Source organism: Thermobia domestica, chromosome 4 (genome assembly GCF_964235325.1).
Source record: "Thermobia domestica chromosome 4, izTheDome1.hap1.1, whole genome shotgun sequence".
Classification (NCBI taxonomy): Eukaryota; Metazoa; Arthropoda; class Insecta; order Zygentoma; family Lepismatidae; genus Thermobia; species Thermobia domestica.
Window position 1 is genome coordinate 227,632,314 of NC_137457.1, and position 20,912 is coordinate 227,653,225.

The 20,912-nt window shown below is 38.5% G+C and overlaps 1 protein-coding gene across 1 annotated transcript in view; it reads left to right on the plus strand.

Annotated features, from left to right (window-relative positions):
* Positions 1–16,477, plus strand: part of LOC145683884 (cubilin-like) — a 1,291,374-nt gene extending 1,274,897 nt beyond the window's left edge. The window contains exon 70 of the mRNA XM_081755522.1: positions 16,338–16,477. The gene's annotated coding sequence lies outside the window, so the exon portion shown is untranslated. The remainder of the gene's footprint in view (positions 1–16,337) is intronic.
* Positions 16,478–20,912: the final 4,435 nt, after the last annotated feature.

Consider the following 20,912-nt stretch of genomic DNA (forward strand, 5'->3'; position numbering starts at 1 on the left):
AATAACAGGCAGGAAGGTTTGGATGTATTGTAATGATTAGTTATGGCAGTCGTGAGGCGTAAGAGTTGATCGGAAATACTGATGTTTGGGCGAAAACCAGCTTGATGAAGAGGAATGAGGTTTCGTTCAGAAAGATGGTTATGAAGGCGACTGACAAGAATGCGTTCAAAGATTTTGATGAGTACTGATGTTAGTTGTATAGGACGATATGATGAGAGTTCTGTAGGAGATTTATTGGGTTTGGTGAAAAGTAGAGTTTTTGAGATTTTCCATTGTGGTGGATAAAAGCCGGTGCGGAGAATGAAGTTGTATATGGCTGCAAGAAGTGTATATAAGACGGGAGGAGAGGCTTTTATGAGTTTATAAGTTATATGGTCAAAGCCAGGCACCGTGGTACGTTTCGATTTGATGGAGGCTGAGATATCTGCAGGAGTAATGGGATCATTAAGAGGTGAATCGGTGAGTTGATGGTGACTGTTGGGTTGTAGGAGGGGGGAGTGCGGATTTGCAAGGCGTTCGACACGTCGGGTGATAGTTGAATGTGGTAGTTGTACGGTAGGGGTAAATATTTCTTGGAAGAAGGAGGCAAAAGCATTTGCTTTATCAGTATCGGTTTGGAGAGGATGATGATGAGAGATGATAGGGTATGATGTATGTCGAGTTTGACCAGTTAACTGATGGAATTTTTGCCAGAATTTTGTAGGATGTGATGTAGTTGAGAGGGAGTTGCAGGTGGATATCCAACGTTTTCTTTTATAGGCAGTAAGGTAATTATGAAGCATGCGAGTCCAACGACGATGCTGTGCTAAGGATATAGGATTATGAGTACGTTGAAAGTCACGGAAAGAGCGGCGAGAAGCAGCAAGGATGGAAAGATATTGTGGGGGGATCGGAGGTTTGTGTGGATGACACGTGCCCAGCTCAGCTCAGCTCAGCTTGAAAGTGTAGTTTTGTGTCGAGTATCGGACAAAAGTCCCTGACTCGATGACAGCTGTAGAAAACAAAATGATTAGACCTTTGGGGGGTGAGCTAGAACATGAGATACGACGACGTCATGTGGCCTTCAGCTGCAACTGTCGCAGTGAGGGGGAGAGTGTGGGTAAAGAGTTATGCTACAAACGTGGCGTCCTGTAAGTTCGTCGGTGTGTATGCGCTGTGCCAATGGCTGCAATAGCGGGGTTGACGTGGCGGGGGAGGTTGGCCCAAAAACGAGTATGGTGTTGATGTAACACGTCCCGGATAGGATATATGTTTAAGTCCTCTAGAAGTTGACGATTACGCGTATATCGGTCATGGCCTGTTATGATACGAGCTGCCCTGGTTTGCACACTCTCGACCGTGCGCAAGTGACTGAGTGCCGCATGTTGCCATGCTGGACATGCATAGGTGATTGTGGACAGAATTACCATTTTAAAGACGTGGAGTCTTGTTTCATGACTTAAGGCACTGCAACGCAGAATAGTATAGAGGGCAGACAATTTTCGAAGGGCTCGGTGTTTAATGTCCCTGATATGAAGACCAAAAGTAAGGCCTCGATCTAAGATAACTCCCAAGTATTTAGCATGCAGACGGCGTGGAACTTCAATGTTGTCATAATATAAACGATGGATGGTTCTGCTGCGTCTTTTGCTATAACAGACTGCAACGCTCTTATCCGCGTTGATTTTTAGGCGCCAGGTGGTAGCCCAACGTTGAAAGACATTGAGTTGCCGCTGCATGTAGTGGTAGGAAAGACGAAGATTGCTGCTGTTCGTGAAGAAAGCAGTGTCATCGGCGTATGTTGCAGGAAAACAGTGTGGCACAATGGGTAAGTCAGCGGTGTATAAGGTGTAAAGCAGAGGCGAAAGAACCGCGCCTTGAGGCACACCAGCTTGAATTGGTTTGGGAGCAGACTTGGTCTGTCCCACAGAGACATGGAAAAAGCGATGAAAGAGGTATGAAGTGAGGAGTTTGAGATAAGGTAAAGAGAAACCTTGTAAGCGAAGTTTATAAATGAGGCCTGGTAACCACACTTTATCAAACGCCTTCGAGATATCAAGGTATACACCTACAACATAATGTCGTCGATTAAAAGAGGTAGTCAGATGGTCGACTACCCTCACTAATTGGCTTGTTGTGCTGTGGTTAGCACGAAAACCAAATTGATGGTGGGGGAGTATATCTAGAGTGGTGACGTGCTCCTGAAGTCGGGCGAGAAGCACTCGTTCGAAGAGTTTGCTCACATGAGATAATAGGCTAATTGGTCTATAGTTTTCTGGGAGAGTTGGATTTTTACCTGGTTTAGGGAGAAGAATGACTTTCGCTTCTTTCCAAGCACGGGGAAAGTAGCAAACCTGAAGGATGCCTGTAAATAAAGCAGCAAGATAGAGGAGTAGCTTCCGTGTCCCATGTTTCAGTAGTTCTGGGCGGATCTGATCAACTCCAGGTGCTTTTTTGTTGGGCAAGTGACCAATTTGACGCTCAACTTCCCTTGGTGTTACGACCTCAGGCAGGGGAAGTATTGGTTGAAAATGGAGCATGCGCATAGTGGCCCGAACGTCCTGCCGAATGTGAGGAACGACAGGAGTCGCATTAGGTGTAAACTGGCGCTCTAGAGATGCAGCAAATAGGTCTGCTTGCCCTTGGTCGTCATGTATGACCCCATGCGGACCTTGCAGTATTTGAGTTTGACGAGAAGTCTCTCGGCGCTGGAAAAGGCGGGAATACTGCCAGATTTTAGTGTCATTAAGTGTGACCCCACGAAAAAGTGTCTCCCAGTACTGCTCGGTTTGTCGTCTAGTGATGGTCTTGATTTTGCGGCTTAAGGTGTTCCAAAGTGTTTTGTAGAGTGGATGTCTGGTGCGCTGCCAAGTACTTCGAGCCCAGCGTTTGAGATGGATATAAAGACGAAGTAATGGAGAGTCACATTGTGGATCGGACTGCAAGTCAGGAATTATTGATGTGCTGAGGGAGTCAGCCGTACGTAGAGCAAGTGTGAGATGGGCGACCGCCTGATCAATTTCCGCAGGAGAATTTGGACGAGCGGCTATGTCGAGCAAAGAGTTTAATTCCTGCTTATAGACATCCCAGTTCGTAGTTCGGGAGATATGAGCGGGTGCAGGACGGGAGATATGACGATGCGAAATTTTGAAAAGGACCGGATCATGATCTGAGTCCAGTGCTGAGATCACGTAAGGACGTGTAGCTAAGATGGTATCTTTGCTTAGAACTATGTCCAACACATCCGGTTCTCCGCCTGCTTTAGGATGGTGAGTTGGATCAGGTGGCCCATAGGCAATGAATGGAGATGTGTGCAGATACCGGTGTAATATTCGTCCGTTTTCGTTGGAACGTCTGGAGTGCCATTCCCCATGTTTTGCATTGAAGTCCCCTGCCAATATGATTTTGGGGCCCAAAGTCAAGATGGCGTCGAAATCATTGGGATCTAAGTCATGTGCTGGAGAACGGTAGCCCGTGACCAAGATGAGAGGAATCCCGGGGAGGAAGACTTCTATAGCAAGAGCTTCTAGTGTGTGTAACTGGGGTAAAAGGAGTTGTCTAGCCTTGAAACTTCGTTTCAGGGCAATCAGTAATCCTCCTTTCCGTCCTTGAACTCGGTCGAGACGAAATAATTGGTAGTTGGGCAGTCTCCAGTGTGTAACCTGGGCAGTGAAGTGAGTTTCCTGTATGAGTATGATATCGACCTGATGTTCTGCTAGAAAACGAATTAGGAGACGCTTCTGGTCGGTAAGACCATCTGCATTCCAGGTGACAACAGTTATGGTGTGATGAATGAGTGGTTGGTTAGAAGCAGCCATCAGCAATCATGTCAGCGAATGTCTCTATGACGACAGCAGCCTTAGACGCAGGATCCGTGGCTTCCCGAAGTCTAGTAAATCCCTTCTTGAGATGAGAGATAATGCGGCCAAAGTTGAAGGTTTTGATGTAAGTGAGGAGTGAGTGGAGATTAAAGTCATTAACGGATGGTGTAGACGCACTATCTGGTGTGCTAGACGTAGAGGGAGCATCCTGATTTGGTGGTGGAGGACGGTCGCTGCGAGGTGCCTTATCATCCAGTGAAGTTGATGCAGTAGGACCGGAGCTGCGGCTAGAAGGAGTTGATTTCTTGAGAGCATCTGAGTAGGAGCGAAAGACGGGACAACCGCGATAATTGGCTGGGTGGTCCCCTCCGCAGTTTGCACAGGTTGCTGGCGTGGATGCATCTGGTTTGGCACAGGCTTTTGTAAAATGACTTTGCCCACACTTGACACATTTAGGTTGAGCTTTGCAAGTGTCCTGTGAATGACCAAGGCGTTGGCACCGGTAACACTGCAGAACACTCGGCGGTCGATACGGCTCAAATGTAACTTTATAATGAAGCAAAGCTGATACGTTATAGATCTCTTGTATATTTGGAGTTTTCTCGAGGGAGATGAGAAAAAGGGGCATGAGAACCCTATCTCCACCAGTGGGGCCCCGACGAGACATTTGATGAATCGTGAGTGGCTTAAAGCCTAAGGTGAATAGTTCAGACTGAAGGTCGGCGACGTCTGTATCAATGGGCAATTTGCGAACGACAACCTTTAGGGGTCTGTCACTTTTGGCGATGCCAGTAGCGTATTCAGTTTTCGTCTGTTCGCAGTAGTTTTTTATAGTTGTGAAGTCGTCCCTAGAAGATACCTGAATCACGATGCGTTCTTTGTTATGCCGAACCTGAGGCGATTCTCTGAGGGTCTTGGAAAGGCTTTTGGTGAAGTTGTATGTGTTTTTGATGCCGTAAATGTAAATAGGTGGTGGTCTAATCTCTTTGGTGCTTTTGGGCCGTGGCTCTATCACAGGAGACTCGTCAGCTGTGAGAGTAGAGAGAGGCTCAAATCGGTTGCTCATCGGTAAAACAGGGAAGTCTGATGAATATTGTTGGCTCAATGTAGACTCCAAGGACGAGCGACGTCGCTTGGGTGTAGTAACCACGGTAAAGTCCATGGCATTGTCGTCCTGCGGTGGAGCAAGGGATGGAACGTCAGTCGTTGACCGGTTAATCGAGGATGATCGTGACTTGGCAGTAGCGCCGGAGGTGGTGGGCCGCCCCAGCGGGATAAGGAAGTCCTCAGGCCGGTATTGAGATCGGCTGACTATCTTCGTTGGGATTTTGGTCTTCTTTTTCGAGATGACTGGCTTGGACGTAGCCATCATAGGAGCTCGGATGATGAATGAAGCTGATGTCAAAAGTATAAGCTACCCTCCGAAGAGGAGAGTAACTTAATTAATCGTTTAGCCAAGAGGAATAGCTATGTCGTCAACAGTAATCAATTTGATGTGTTAACCTCCGTGGAGGTATTAAATATAATTCGACGGTTGTTTCCTCAGCCTCAAAGAGGCAAGTAATCCAACCGTATATACGAAGATCGCGACTAAAATAAACCAATGGGGATAAATACCTAAGTGACTTGGTTATTTTTCTCCGCCAGCTACGGATACCCTATTTTTTTACCTGGTTAGAGATTCCAGGTGGCCAGTTCACACGTGCCGCTGCTTCTTACAAATACTGTATCTAATACGTTGTTATATTAGCCGCGAGTATTTGAAATTTCTACCTTTTTACGTATATAAAAACGCAGAAAAATGTTTATACTTTAAACAAAGCGTTCAGATAAAGTTTATACCGTAAGTTAAACTTGTAGTTTATATTAAAATATCTGCAACAGTTCTGTATTCTTTCGCGAAATAAGTAGGCTCAAACCTGCTGCCATCTATGTTCACATTTATGCTTTATACATAAATACTATAATTCGTTATGCCTCATGGTTACTGAAATATGAGGAAATAAAGAGCGACATTATAGGTACGTGGGACTAGAGTACTAGAGTACTAGACGGCACAATTAAAAAACAAAAGTAACAAGTTTGTCCTTTATTCAAGCTGAATGCTAACAAGACGCTAACAACGCGAACACTACCTTGTCGCCGAAAGTTAAGATGTCAGTGTCACGTGGTTTTTGAGAACAACTGAAAATCGAACGCGCGCTGGCTTTTTACTTCAATCTAAAGAAAAGCGTCTCGCAAGTGAAGCGTGGGTTCCCCGCACTACAGCTTGCGCTAAGCAGAAATAAGCTTTTGTGTATAAGCCAAAGCGAAATAAAATCAAATAAAAGCGACAGGCAAGCTTGCGGTAAGCAAACATGCTGTCTGGGAAAGTAACTTGTAACGCGTTACATTTTTACAAGTAACTTACCCAACACTGCCTCGTAGTCACTGGACAAATTCCCGTCTACGTGGATAATCAGCGGCGTGTAATGCATGCACCCTTTGGACGTGGAAAGAGTACATCTCATTTTCATGAAGTATGTTTTATATCTGCTGATGATGAGCTTTATGATCAGCAGTTACTACCCGTGTGTTGGTGGACGGTTGTGTTTAGTTGAGTATTGGCCTATGTGCTTCAAGCAATTCTGTTTCTCGTAATCTTTGATCTATACTGTAGAAAGTTGCGTAGTATGGAATTTTATGATTAGGAAACTGTTGTATATACAGCCGTTGAGCCACACGGCCATTAATGTCCGCTTTCCCGTATGCTAGGTGTATGTTTGCCAATTTCTTACGTGCGTACTGTTCCATTTCAACTGTAGTCACAGGCGTTGGGCATGCACACCGTATAGTGATGAAATGAAGCGAAATTAAAGTCGGAAATGATAGATGTTTCCTCGTCATTGTGCTCATTGTCCAGAATCAAAGATAGCGTGATTGCAACTTAGTACGGCTGTTATGTCAGCGAATGATATTTGTGTATACCGCTTAGTAAATGTACAAGACCTATACTGTGACGGAGAAGATACCACGTCACAACATAAAAAAGCACACACACTACTAGTATGGCAGATATAATACTTAATATCTTCTCGAAAACATTAACAAATATCGTATCGCCTTCCTCTAACGCACGCTTAATGTCACAAACGAGGTTCGGCTCATTAAAGAAACAAACACAACACAATGCATCCAAATTAGAGGTGCAATGTACTCTTATGAACCCAAATAAACAAACGTAACTTGTAACAGAAATGGTATACGTATTTTTTTTTTCTTTTACGAAACGGTTGACAAAACACACGAGCAGAACTAGCCCTCAAAGAACGATTCATTTAATTGTCCATAGTGTCGATCTCCATTCTTCCGCTCGCGACGAACCAATCAACTCATTCACTCATGTGTAATGACTCCAGCGTACGCACAGTGCAACAGACGAATTAAAGGAGACAGCAAAAGAACCAAACTAATATCAAGTTGCTGTAGTTCCGACGTTTCTTGCAAAGATATTGGAGAGAATGACAGACGAGTGTGTGCATTATGAAACACAAATAAACTAAACGACAGTATTAATAACTGATAGTCATGAAAAACCATTTCGATATCATTAATATAAGCAGATTAGCAATCGCAATTTCTTCATTTTCTTTTACCTATCGGTTTGTGTTTTACGTATTTTACATTGTAGCGAAGTAACGTTTCCAGTGAAATCTTGTACAATATCTTTACTAGTAGTTTTTGAGGAGATATGCAACCATGCACAGTGATTATCTTATCCGCCATCTTTTATCTGCATGCATGTAAATTGACCTGCCACGTGCTTCCGAGTTTCCAGGCCGTGAGACATTCCCTTGTCTCCTTTCCCGTGGCCGTGGCCACGTTTCCAGGTAGTGAGACTTTCCCTTGTCAAGTCAATTGACGTCACAAAATGTCCAGGAATCTCTAACGTTCTTTGGGGAATCCCTTGCCCCGCCATTGCACAAGTCTGAAAACTGCAAATTTGGATAGAGCAGGTTAGTATCCTTTGATGATATGCCGAATCACGTCTACGTTCAGTAGTTAGTGCAATATTTAACTCCTTACAATAATAAGTACAACAATAATACAACAATATTTAACTTTACAATAATAAGTTTGTTTTCCCACGCTTTCGGCACCTTATAGCACGTAAACGATGCGTTTTTCACTCTATGTTTATTAGAACTCTTTTGTTTGTTTTACTCTCAGGAGACACCCCTCTGCTTTTGTACAACGAATTTAGCACCATACTGTATATATAGGTCGATCTCTTAAAAATAAATAAACAAAGTGAAAGTATTATGAAGTTTATGAGAATTTTTCTACGGTCTGGTTATTACGATAATTGCGTATAATCAGTAATAAAAGTTAGGGAGAACGAGGGGGACGATGTCCCCCTACCTCGAAAAAATATGCAGAGCGTCCCCCCAGTTCCTAAAAAATTACAATGAGCAAAGATAGGCAGGGAGAACGGTGTGACGTCATGTCGCTACTACCGTCCCCCACCTTTTCAGACCCACTTTTATCCCTGAGTATAAATTATATGGTGTGATAAAGTGTATTATATTGTTAATATGTATTGATACGATGAAACAATTAGAAGTCTTATCTTAAACGTGCAGAATGAACCGAAGTAGCTGAAACTCGTGAAAACGCAATGCGAATTAGAAATAAAATAATAGACAATAAACAATAATAAACTACGGATAACTAATCTACCACAAACGTTGCAACTATCCTAACTAATGCGTAATAAACTTTATACCGATTTACTAGTAATTGAGAACCATCGCAATTTTCAATTATATAAATACGTGTAAGGAATATACCTACGCTATCAATGTTTACCTATTCAATGTCATATCAGCACTTTTGGTATATATACTTATTTTTGTATCTGATGTAGTTGGATGTCATTTAGCTATGATACGATGATGATGAACTTGCCCCATACTAGTGCTGTCGAAATCGGTTTTTGAAAAAAACGAAAACCGGTTTTTGAAAAAAGTGAAATTTCATAAAACCGAAATGTCGGTTTTGAAAACCGCATTTGCGATTTCGGTTTTGAAAACCGCTTTTGCGGTTTCGGTTTTGAAAACCGCTTTTGCGGTTTCGGTTTCGAAAACCGCATTTGCGGTTTTCGGTTTTCAGAAAATCGGTTTTCTGAAAAACCGAAAACCGCAAATGTCACAAAAATTCTACAGCACTAATATCAAGTAACGACGAGAAAACAGCAAAGAATCTTTCCCCACACCGGCTTACAGTTGCCAGATGGAGGGAAATTTCCCTCGGCGGCGTAGGGAAAAATGATCAAAATTTGCAGAAGGAAAAGAAGGTATTTTTTCTTAAAATGTCCTAAAATGTAGGGAAATTCTATACTTTTACAATTGGCAGAATAAAAAAAATATATAAGTTGCAATTTCTCAAATAGGCACGGCTATCGTTATTGGGAAGTAAAAAGATACAGAATAAAATATGATCGGTGTTTCCGTCTAGTATAAACTATTGCAGGTGTCTGGGACTTGCGATAAGAAGCCAGGCGACACATGCAAAACCACAACATTCACATTTATCGGAGTAGCAACAAATCAACAATAAAATTGTGTATTGCGATAGAGATTTTCTTTCTTTTTTTCTCTCTCTCTCTTTCTTTATATTAAGAAAGGGAGGTGGTGCCTTTTTGTTAACAAAAGAAAGAGTGGCAGTACTATTTTTAAAAATATGGGGAAAGAGTAATAATAATATAAAAGATGTTAGTCAAAGTGGATGATATTTCAAATTGAATTTCGTGAGTTGCATGTGTAGTGATCTTAAATATGGATATACCTTATTTCTATTGAGTGTTGGCTTATTACCCTATTTTAGCGGGTACCACCCGATTTTCAGGTTATATATTCGTCCCCCGCTTAAACATATCTTAATCACGAAAAACCACCCGCTTTTTGGGATTGGAGAAAAATCTAAGAGGACTTAGTTGATAAAGTGTTGGTATGGTATATTCAACGTAAACCGCTACACCTTTGACAATCTCAATCGCGATTGAGTTAAATTTGGACTCGCGCTCAGGCTCAGGCTCTGGACTGTCTGAGCAGTGCGCGTGTGCAGAATCATTTGCTAATAAGAGATCTGCTCTAATGCACAATGGTTTTCTTTGTATAGTTCATGTGTTTTCTATGTAATGTATTGGAGGTTCTATACGAATGAATATTCGTTTGTAGATGTTGTAACAAACATACTTGAATTATTCATGCCTTCACAAGCTACAAGAATGCCGAACGACAATTTCAAGTGTAACTTTAAAGACTCTTATAGAAGCGAATTTACGTTTCTTAGCCAGGGCAGAACTGAGTTTGAAGCAAAATGTACACTCTGGAAAACTGTTTCGTTTGAAAAGTAGGATGCAGGGAAGCAAATTGGACCTCCCTGATTTTTATATATTTTGTAAACTTGATCACGAGGAACACGAATCTGAAGGCGTTTTGGCATTCCGACCTCCGGAACTCGAGATATTAAAACTTAAAGTTTAATATAGACGCTATATGAAAAAAACACAATATTCTCTATACGAAACATATTATGTCCTGTGAGATATATAAAGGTAACCAAGAAAGTTCTGTCGGTTTTTGTGGAGTTCTGTGTAAAATTGACCCTCATACCGTGAGTTGAATGCGAATGGAGATAAGGCGAAGGTCAGTTGTTGGTGTGGGTATATCCGACATTCTACCTGGTTGTGGAAGTTCAGTTACAACGTAAATGTATGTAAGGACGGAGTGAATATGGAACCTCCACAGAGCGTCATAGGGGCGTGTATGCTGTACGAGTTCCAACTTGGATCAAACGCCACTGTAGCGGGGCGGAAGATACCTCAGGCCTTTGGTGAGGGTGTCGTGATTACGCAGACAGTGCAAGGGTGGTTTAGCAAGTTTAAGAACGGTGACGAAACACTTACGAAAGACGCACCACACGTGCCGGAAGACCAACACATGTACAAAATGAGGATCTTCAGGTAGCAATTGAGCCGAACAGACATGTGAGGAACTGGTGCTAACATTCAATGTTAGTCGACAAACCATTCGCCAGCACCTCCATCAATTTGGGAAGCACTACAAGTTGGGTCTATGTGTCCCAGATAATTTGTTTCCGGGCCAGAAGGCTACGCGTGCAGACACTTGTGATTCTTTGCTGTCTCGTCTGAGGAAGGAGCCATTTCTGGACAGGATGTTGACATGTGATGAGAACTGGGTCCTGTACGAAGCTCCACGGCGCCGTCATCATTGGTTAAAATCCCATGAACCGGTTCCAAAACAGCTGAAATCAGCAATGCAACAGAAAGTCCTCCTGTGTGTTTGGTGGACTGCTCATGACATCGTGCATCGGGAACTGCTACCGGGCGGTCAGAGAAGAACATCAATGCAACTGTCTACTGTCAGCAGATGAGCCGTGTTCAAGAAAAACTCAAAACCCTGGAGCCAAAACTTCTCAATCGCTAAGGGGTTCCCCCATTACGGGACAACGCTATGCCCCACATAGCTAGAATGAGCCGGAACACCATCCTACACCTTGGATGGGAAACACTATTGCATCCGCCATACTGTCCGGACATTATACCGTCCGGTTATCACCTGTTCCTTTCCTTGGACACTCACTTTAGAGGACTCCAGTTCAACTCCGTAGTAGAGGTGCTAAATGCACTTGATACCTTCTTCGCTTCACGGCAAACCAAGTTCTACCGCGAAGGAATCCATGCCCATCCCGAACGTTGGCAGAAGGTCATTGATACTGATGGGTACTATTTTTGATCTTCCAGGTACGTCTTAGGTGACATATCGATGCTCTAAGTGATAGGTCAAAAAGCGACAGAACTTTCTTCGTTACTTTTATACATATTACATAAAACTACTGTAAAAGTTCTAGTATCTCGAGATCGGGAAATCGGAATGTCAAAATTCGTTCAGATAATTGCTAATTTTGGTCCAATTTACAAAATATATAAAAATCAAATAGTGTCCTTTTTGGTTCCTGGTTACTTTATGTTCGAATATCTCGAGTTCCGAAATTCGGAATGTCAAAATTCCTTCAGATTCGTGTTTCTCGTGGTTTAGTTTACAAAATATATAAAAATCAGTTGGGGTCTAGTTTGCTTCCGTTTTCACTTGATGTTCGAATATCTGGAGTTCCGAAATTCGGAATGTCAAAATTCCTTCAGATACGTGTTCCTTGTGGTCTACTTTACAAAATATATAAAAATCAGGTGGGGCCCAGTTTGCTTCCATGGTCAATTTATGTTCGAATATCTCGAGTTCCTACATTCGAAATGTCAAAATTCCTTCAGATTCGTGTTCCTGGTGGTTTAATTTACAACATATATGTAAATCAAGTGGGGTCCAGTTTGCTTCCCTGCAGCCGAAAAGTACATTGAAAGTGTCGTCAAAGAAATAACTAAAAAAAAAAAAAAGCTAAGGATCGAACGTCAGTATTTGTCACCCTAATTTAGCTGTGACTTTTACAACCATCGAACTATCCCTTTCGCACTGTGCTGCACATATTACCATAATAGTCTTGCAGCAAATAAAAAAAGTTAAAACACACATATAAATCAATACATTTGTCTCGATCGATAGATGCTTTCACAATTCTTAAAAGGTGTAATTAAAAACAGCAAACATTGTTTCTGCTTTGAAAAGAACAATTCCTTATAAAACCGCAAACACGGTTTCGGGCGGCTTTCGCTTTCGAAAAGAGCTTTTTCGGTTTCAGTTTGGAAAACCACTTTTGTGGTTTCGGTTTTGAAAACCGCTTTTGCGGTTTCGGTTTCGAAAACCGCTTTTGCGGTTTCGGTTTCGAAAACCGCATCTGCGGTTTCGGTTTTGAAAACCGCATTTGCGGTTTCGGTTTTGAAAACCGCATTTGCGGTTTTCGGTTTTCAGAAAATCGGTTTTCTCAAAAACCGAAAACCGCAAATGTCACAAAAATTCAACAGCACTACTCCATACCCTACTGTTTTGAAAATTAATTTGTGATGTACGTCGTCGTTGAGGTTATCTTACAGTTGTATATAATTCTGCTTGATAATGTAGCTCAATTGATAGTGTGCGAAATTTATCCCATCATATCTATATTATCTTATTTTATTTATGTACATTAGCCTAAGCTAAATTCGAATGGTACCTATATCAATTCGTTATATCCAACTTCGTGAACTCCGAATCCAGCAAAGAGCTTGGAACTTGGAACTACTCGTGGCAATGGTCTTGAGTGGCGCCGTTATCCATTGAGCAAAATATTCAGTTATCTTCGCGATTTCAGGTGTACGTGAGGAAGCTGATCATCAAGTAAGATCAATTCGCATACGCGCTACATCATTGACTGCCACTTCCGAGATGAATGATAAGCAAGGTCGACCGCAACAACAACTAGATGAATTCCTACCTATGACATACAGCAAAGCGAACGACGATGAAACTGTGAGGAAGATGGGTAGTGCAAAATAAAAATGGCATCTGATATTGATACTTTTAAAGACTACACTCTGTTTGACAATGTATACCTTAGGTCCTATACACAAATATAAAAGAAATGAATTTCGTTTCACATTTTAAAAGTTTGTTTAACTGCCAAATGGTGTTGATTTAATGTTGAAACCGGAAGTAGTAGATCTATCAACTCCAGTTTGTAAAAGAGTCATACGGTCAAAATGGAGAGTTGGAGGCTGAGTCCATAAAAATAGTTTATAAGCCTAAGAATAAATATTGAAAACATAACTCGACGTCTTTTACTACTTCCGGTTTGAAGATAAGAATAAGGTCTGATGATATCTTTTGTGGAATCTTTAATTGATATCAACACAATTTGTCCTCTATTATTGTGTTTAACCTCTGGGAATCAATATAAAAATCCAAAGTTGCAACCACTTTTGGTTTACGTAAAAATTAGACCCTAGAAAGTACTTACTTATTTTAGATTATGAATCCAAATATAAATACCGATTCTAGATATCTCTTACAGTTTTCGTTCTATGTCGATAAATGATTAAACGAGGAGGAACGATAGAATGCCACAGTTTCCGGTTTGAATTGAGCCAGAAAAAGCAGATGAAACTTATTTTTTGGAATATTGAATCCACATTTAAAACGTTGTTGCTTTTAAATTTTTTGCTCTATGGGGATCAATATTGAAACATGAAACAGTAATACATTTCTACTACTTTCTATTTTAGTAGGAATATAAGATTGAATGTCAAACCTATACATGAGACGCTAAACATGCTTAAAAGATAGGATAGTGCAAGTAGAAGGTGTTGATGATGTAGTTATGATGTTAAGACTTAAAGAAGAAAAGAAGATCTAGTGGTGTGATATATATATATATATATATATATATATATATATATATATATATATATATATATATATATATATATATATATATATATATATATAAAATGCAATGACGACATCGTCTAAAGCTAAAGAGGTAATTATGAGAAAATAATAAATTCTAAACAAGAAGAGAGGTGAATGCCTAATTACAATGATAGGTTTCAATACAGTTGTAGAAGAAAAACAGGAAGGTGGTGTCGTATTAAAATGTCGTTTAGACGAAAGAAATTAAAGAGGAGACGGAATGATCAAATTCTGTTGACAGAATTCACTAGTAATTCGGAGCACTTGGTTCAATCAGCACAAAAGAAGTAGATAGATATACATGAAAACTCCAATAGACAACCGGATATATCAAATTGTACCTTTCAGTATTCGTTACATTCTTATCAAATTCCGATAATGCTTATATCTCCCAGGATTTGTGGATTACCCCGTACACTAGACGTGCATTGAAGAATGATATTGATTCTTTTTCCTTCCTCGCACTGGGCATTCACGGCATTCTTGTAGAACGCTCATAATAGCCTGATCTCGGATAACGCTTAATAATTCCTGAATGTCTTAGTGAGCTTTTAGGTGCTAATGTGGTCTTTAGTCACCACATTATCACTTTTGTTCATGAAATTAGGATAGGTAACGCACTCTTAGCTTTTCTTATAAGGTGGTTCGTGATATATGTTATTAATATTCCTATTCTTTGAATAATTTTCTTGTTAAATATTTTTATTTTGTTGTTCTAGTATTACTGCAATCTATGTTTTATTTTGCAATTGTTTCGGCTGTAATGTATTTTTAATACAGTAGGAAGTCGAAAATCCGAACTAATTGGGACCACAGATAGTTCGGATTTTCAAATCGTTCGGATTTTCGAAAATGAGCAAGAAAATGCCATTTAGGCTTACATATACTGTACGGTATGCTCTCTTATCGATACAGTGGTTATACAGTACATACATTAATTACAATATCGTATGCAAGGCTACTTACATTTAATTTTTCTGAAGAACTTGATCGTACACTAAATTACAGTGTTCTTGTAACTCATACTTAAAACTAACTTGTATAGGCCTAAGGGAAAATAAAAATAAGAATATGTATGACAAACAATTACATATGAATGAGCTTTTGTAAAAACACTGACTTCACACAACACCGAAAGACAACCCTATTTTTTGTTTATCACTAGCGCTAAGACAAAATGTAAAAAGCTTCTAGGGACCGCGTTCGGATTTTTGACGTTTGGATTATCGATGTCCTACTGTATTTTGATATGAACTATAATCTTTAAAATAAAGTTCTATTTTATACAGTTTGTGTTGGCCATAGCCTTTGTCGTAACGGGGGCAAATAGTCTCGCTAATGATTCATTCATTATTTCTTCGCTGAATACTGAATACGAATTATTACTTTATGGATGTTTTGTGTTGCGTTGCGAAAAAAATTTGAGAAGACTGATACGGAATTGGGTCATAGGTCAACAATATTGGCACTTGATCCTCATCATAATCCCAATAAAGAAATAAATAAATACTCGATTTTTATTGTATTCAATCGAATAAAACTGTACAGACCAGGATATAATTTAGACATATTACATACAACTATTGAATGTAGCCATTGTACAGTTTTCGAGAATAAGTAGCTCGTAGTTTTGCAATTAAAAAATTTGTAAGCTTACATTTTCTTGAAATTCTATTTTGTTTCTAACGTTCATCATTTAATACGTAACTTCAGTGTCAAGTAACGTAAACGTAGTAACTCAATCTAATTTACCAGAAACCCTATATGTTGTTCTGGAAGCTGTATGAAATCAATTAATTACCATTGCGAAATTAACATTAGTAAAACAACATGCTACTGATGAATTCCTTTATGTTGTTACGAATATCATTACTAGTCAACTTCATATTATCAAATACATTTTTGAATGATATGCGCTAAGATCACAGTACACTCAGGTCCTTAATTAGATTCAGTTGCTTTAGAAATGTATTTGTTAGTGAAAAGTTACTGTTATTTCTCTTACAAATCGATACTGTTCTAAATAAAAGGAAGTGCTAGAACTTAATAAGAAACAATTAATGGTCGATACATTTTAAATGAAGATAATACTTAATTTAATTATTTCTGATTTGTAATACATTTATAATTTCAGGTTGTTTTCAAGAATGTATTCTGCCGCTGAATACTTCACATGGTATAGAATTGAATGAGCTTAACATATCAATACTCCGTGATTTAACATTGTAATAATTTATGTAATATATTTGAAGTTAAAAATAAAGTTGAATCTTGCTGAAAATTTGGCGTTTCTATTCATTATAACTATATCCTCTATGAAGAGATTCCATCATACACCAAATAGTCGAAACATATACAGAACATTAACTTTGTAGAAAACTAGAAGATAACTCTTTTGGTGATTAAAATGCTAATACTTTGTCTCAATATCACTTCAACATTATTAGTCGGAAATACAAAAACAAACAATTGAAAACAAAACTACAATATACTAGAATATTTTAATCTACGCATTGTAGAAAATTCTACCAGTAAAGAGGGTTTTAAAATTATGTTTTAAATGTAATCAATGTTTCATAGACAAAGCGGCTACGCATATATTGTATGAGAGAATTGCATTGTTATAGATTATGCAGCCATCGAACAAGCCGCCATTATGTGACAAATTATTTCGCTTTATTTCACAACAAAGTAAGAAAATAAGAACTGAATGAAGAAAAAGCATACAACATGCGATAATAAAACGCAACATCACTAAATTTACTTTTAAAAACTCCATAACGTAATCACTTGATCCATCAAACTATTCAGTTATAACCCGATATTTGCTTGTTTATTTTTAGTTTCAAAATATCGTTTGTCTGTTTTTTTTGTCCATAAACAATCGAGGAAAATAGTAAATTTTAGTAACTACAGTAGTGAATTTATTGCTCCTTCGGTTATGCAATAGAAATAGGAAATATATCTGATCAAATGGTCTCTTCTTAGATTGTGACGAAAGTTGGATCAATAAATATCAAAGAACCCCACCTTTTCTCAAGGAAACGGAGGTTCCGTTAAATTACAAAATCTGTATTATTTCGATCCTTCACATCTTACTAAACATAATTTATAAGTGGTACAAAGCCCTAAAGCCTTATCGATGGAATCATCCGAGAGATTAACTTGTTGTAGATGTTTATATGAGCATATCGTTAATCATGTAATGCCTCGAGTAATAACAAATGAAAAGCATAATTTAACGAATGCAGAAAGATACCTAAATGAACAATATATTGATGGGTTTATTTATTATGTTTGTTGGTGCACTTCCAAAAGCATTTTCTTTATTTCATGCTATAGTGTTTAATAAAAAGTATTTTCAGAACTTGTAAGGAAAGTTTTCTTTCGGGCAACAACTCTGCAGAAAAGCCTAATTTTCCTCAAGCGTTAAAACACTCAGAAAGTCAGTAATTTAATAATTCAATTAAGTGTATAATAATTCTTTCTCTTTTTATATCGTCCATTAATTGAAGCCTGCTTTGCCACCTTCCTTTCTTTCCTGCCACCGTATCCTCTAGCACATCGCTCATGATACAATTTCTTTTTATTCAATGTCCCAACCAGCTTTTCTTCCTCTTCTCAATAATATCTGAAAGTGTTTTTTCTCCCCCGCCATTTTTAACACTTTCATTCATTTTCCAATCGACCCAATTAATTCTTCCCATTTTTCTGGTCACCCACATTCCTAAGGATTCCAGTTATTTTTCATCACTTTTACTTAATGTTCATGTTTTTGCCTCATACAGTACTACATTCTACACGAAGCATTGATAAGTCTTTTTCTCAACTCTTTATTCAAGGTCCCACAAACAGACTTTTTTCCTCCTAAAGATTTCTTTTACCATTCCTAACGTTGCTTTTATTTCACGTTCGTACTTCAAGTCATTACTAAGAATACTACCCAGATATCGAAAGCTATTCACTTGTTGTAGTTTCTTTCCTTTCACTTTTATATTTGACAGAGACTGCTTCGTTCCAATCACCATGGCCTTTGTCTAAGATTTATTTTCACACTAATTTCTTCAAACCCTTTCTCAAGTTTTCTAACATCCTATTGATTTTCTTTCGAGATTCTGCAACAAGCACCATATCGTCTGCAAACCTTGTGCAAGGTACATCTAATCATTCTACCTCCTACCGAAATGCCGTCTTCATCACGTAGGCTTTTTTTCACTATATCATAAATGCACATAATATACAATAATTCTCTCGACCTGTATGTCGAAACATTCCATCTCTTTTCAATTATCATCAATTATCTAATCATGTGTAAACAATTATCCGTCTATTTATCAAAAAATCACCCATTATCTGATCATCTACGATACACTATTCACTCTCCATCATTCAAATATTGATCACTATATCATCCAAAATACCATCATTCATTACCCACAATTCGATAATTCAATCATCCATATTCGATCATCTAATTACTCATCATCCAGCCACTTATCGTCCAATCATCCACTAGTTGATAAATCGAACGTCCACCCTCGGATCATATAATCATTCACCATCCATCATTTATTCATTTAGCATCTAAGAATCCACTAATTATTATAAATCAATTTAGGTCCACCATTCTTCACCTATCATTTTTCATGAATGTAGCATCCAATCACTCTCATCCACAATTTATCCCTTTACAATTCAATCATCTATCGTATATTATCCTACCATTTATCATGCGATCATCCACCATCCAACTTTCGAATTATCTATCGTCTGACCATCTAAGTAATAACTTTCCAATTATTCAACATTCATTCGTCTATTCGTTAAATCAATTAATGATCCATTATTTGCTCAGTTGTTTATTATCTTATAACCCAACCTTTACAGTTACGGTGTTAACTAATTATATCTCATCAACCCATTTTCGATCACTCAGTCGTCCAATAACCTAATCTTTAACCGGGAACGATCGACAGGTGAGCGCAGCCCTCACCCTGATTTATGTTTTCGTTTCAAAGCCGCCCTAGTGGGGTCATAGACTTGAGGCGCCGTCATGGGCAGTTAGTTGTCTCCTGGGAGAGCACGGTAAGTGCAAATGAGAATTGAAGGAACTTATAGGTGACATTTTTATTTTTGTCAAAAAAATTGGGTGGCAATGTCCCCCTATAGCTCCGCCTATGGGCGCCGTCTAGCTGTCTCTTGATGTGTCTTGTGTGTGAGAGTCAAGTGTGACCTTTTCATTCACTTCTATTAGAGTAGTACTGGCCTTATAAATGTGACTATATGTAATTTGTGAGCGTCACGCGTACCTGTCGACCGGACGGCGTGATTGATTTTTCCTAGATCATGGTCAACAACAAGGAGCAGATTCAGTTAAGGCTTGCAAAAAAACAGAAGAAAAAATGTTGCGATATGCTGCCTGTGAAGTGCCAAATTGTGGGAAACATACTGTCAGAATGTGGTGGAAGTATAATGGGTGACATCAAGACAGTGTTGAGACGTGGAGTAGAACAGCGTCTCGTTGAAATACCTACTGTATGTATGAAGAGACATAAGTAGAGTGTTTTTTACCCTAAGATATTTACAACTTGAATTTCATTTGAAATTTCAAACTCAAAATATGAATAGTCTGAACATATGAAGAGCATATACAGACAACTCGCTCTAATTATGTAAATTTTGTTTAGAAAATGTAATCCTTATGTGATAATTATAATAAAAATGCAATTTTATGCGACAATGATAATCAACTAATTGTATTGCTTATGGGATAACAGAAATTGATTTCATAAAAAAAATTGATAAAAATATACTATATAACTTATAATAAGAAATGGTTTTATGTAGACGCATTATAATTTTACTTGGAATTTTTTTTGCTACTACTACTACTACTATTATTATTATTATTATTATTATTATTATTATTATTATTATTATTATTATTATTATTATTACTACTACTACTAATAATAATAATAATAAATCACAAAATGTCAACATATAGAAATGTGTTCAAAAGAAATCCCTAATAGTCATAAACAGCTATAGAAACGATTATATTGTGAGTGAGCGCGACGCTCACCTGTCGACCGCTCGCGTCACAAATCAACAATCGATCGTTCCCGGGTTAATAAGAGTTTTTCTTGTGAGTTTCCACTAAACTTATATTCAGAAAGATGTGAAGAATGAAAATATTATAGATTTAAGTAATCGAACGGAAGTAGCTTTTTCATTAGAAAACTATAGCGTTTCTTCTATTGCACCAGTTTAGATGGCATATCATCATTGCCTTATGATAATATGCCATCTAAATGTTTGAAATATCTGCATGCAATAAGAAGACATTTACTTTTGTTTTTATATCATTTCTTATGTCAGTCTTCTACATGTCAATTACATATTTGATGCGTGTAGTATGTGTATTATTATAATTCATAAAGTGGATGGAACTACAATTCTCTGTAGTAAGGCCTGAGGAAATTTGGTATTATACTAGCTCATTTCTGGGACATACTCGTACGTTAGTCTCTAAAAGCCCTTGCACGTGAAGTCCAAAAGTGAACATTTCAAATAAATATAATTCAAATGTCACAAAGGACAAGCGGAACTCGAATGGAACAGATCCGAGAATAAATTATCCAGACATACTGACATTTCTTTATTAATAAAATGCGAAACAAACGCTAATGTACAAATGCAAATTAAC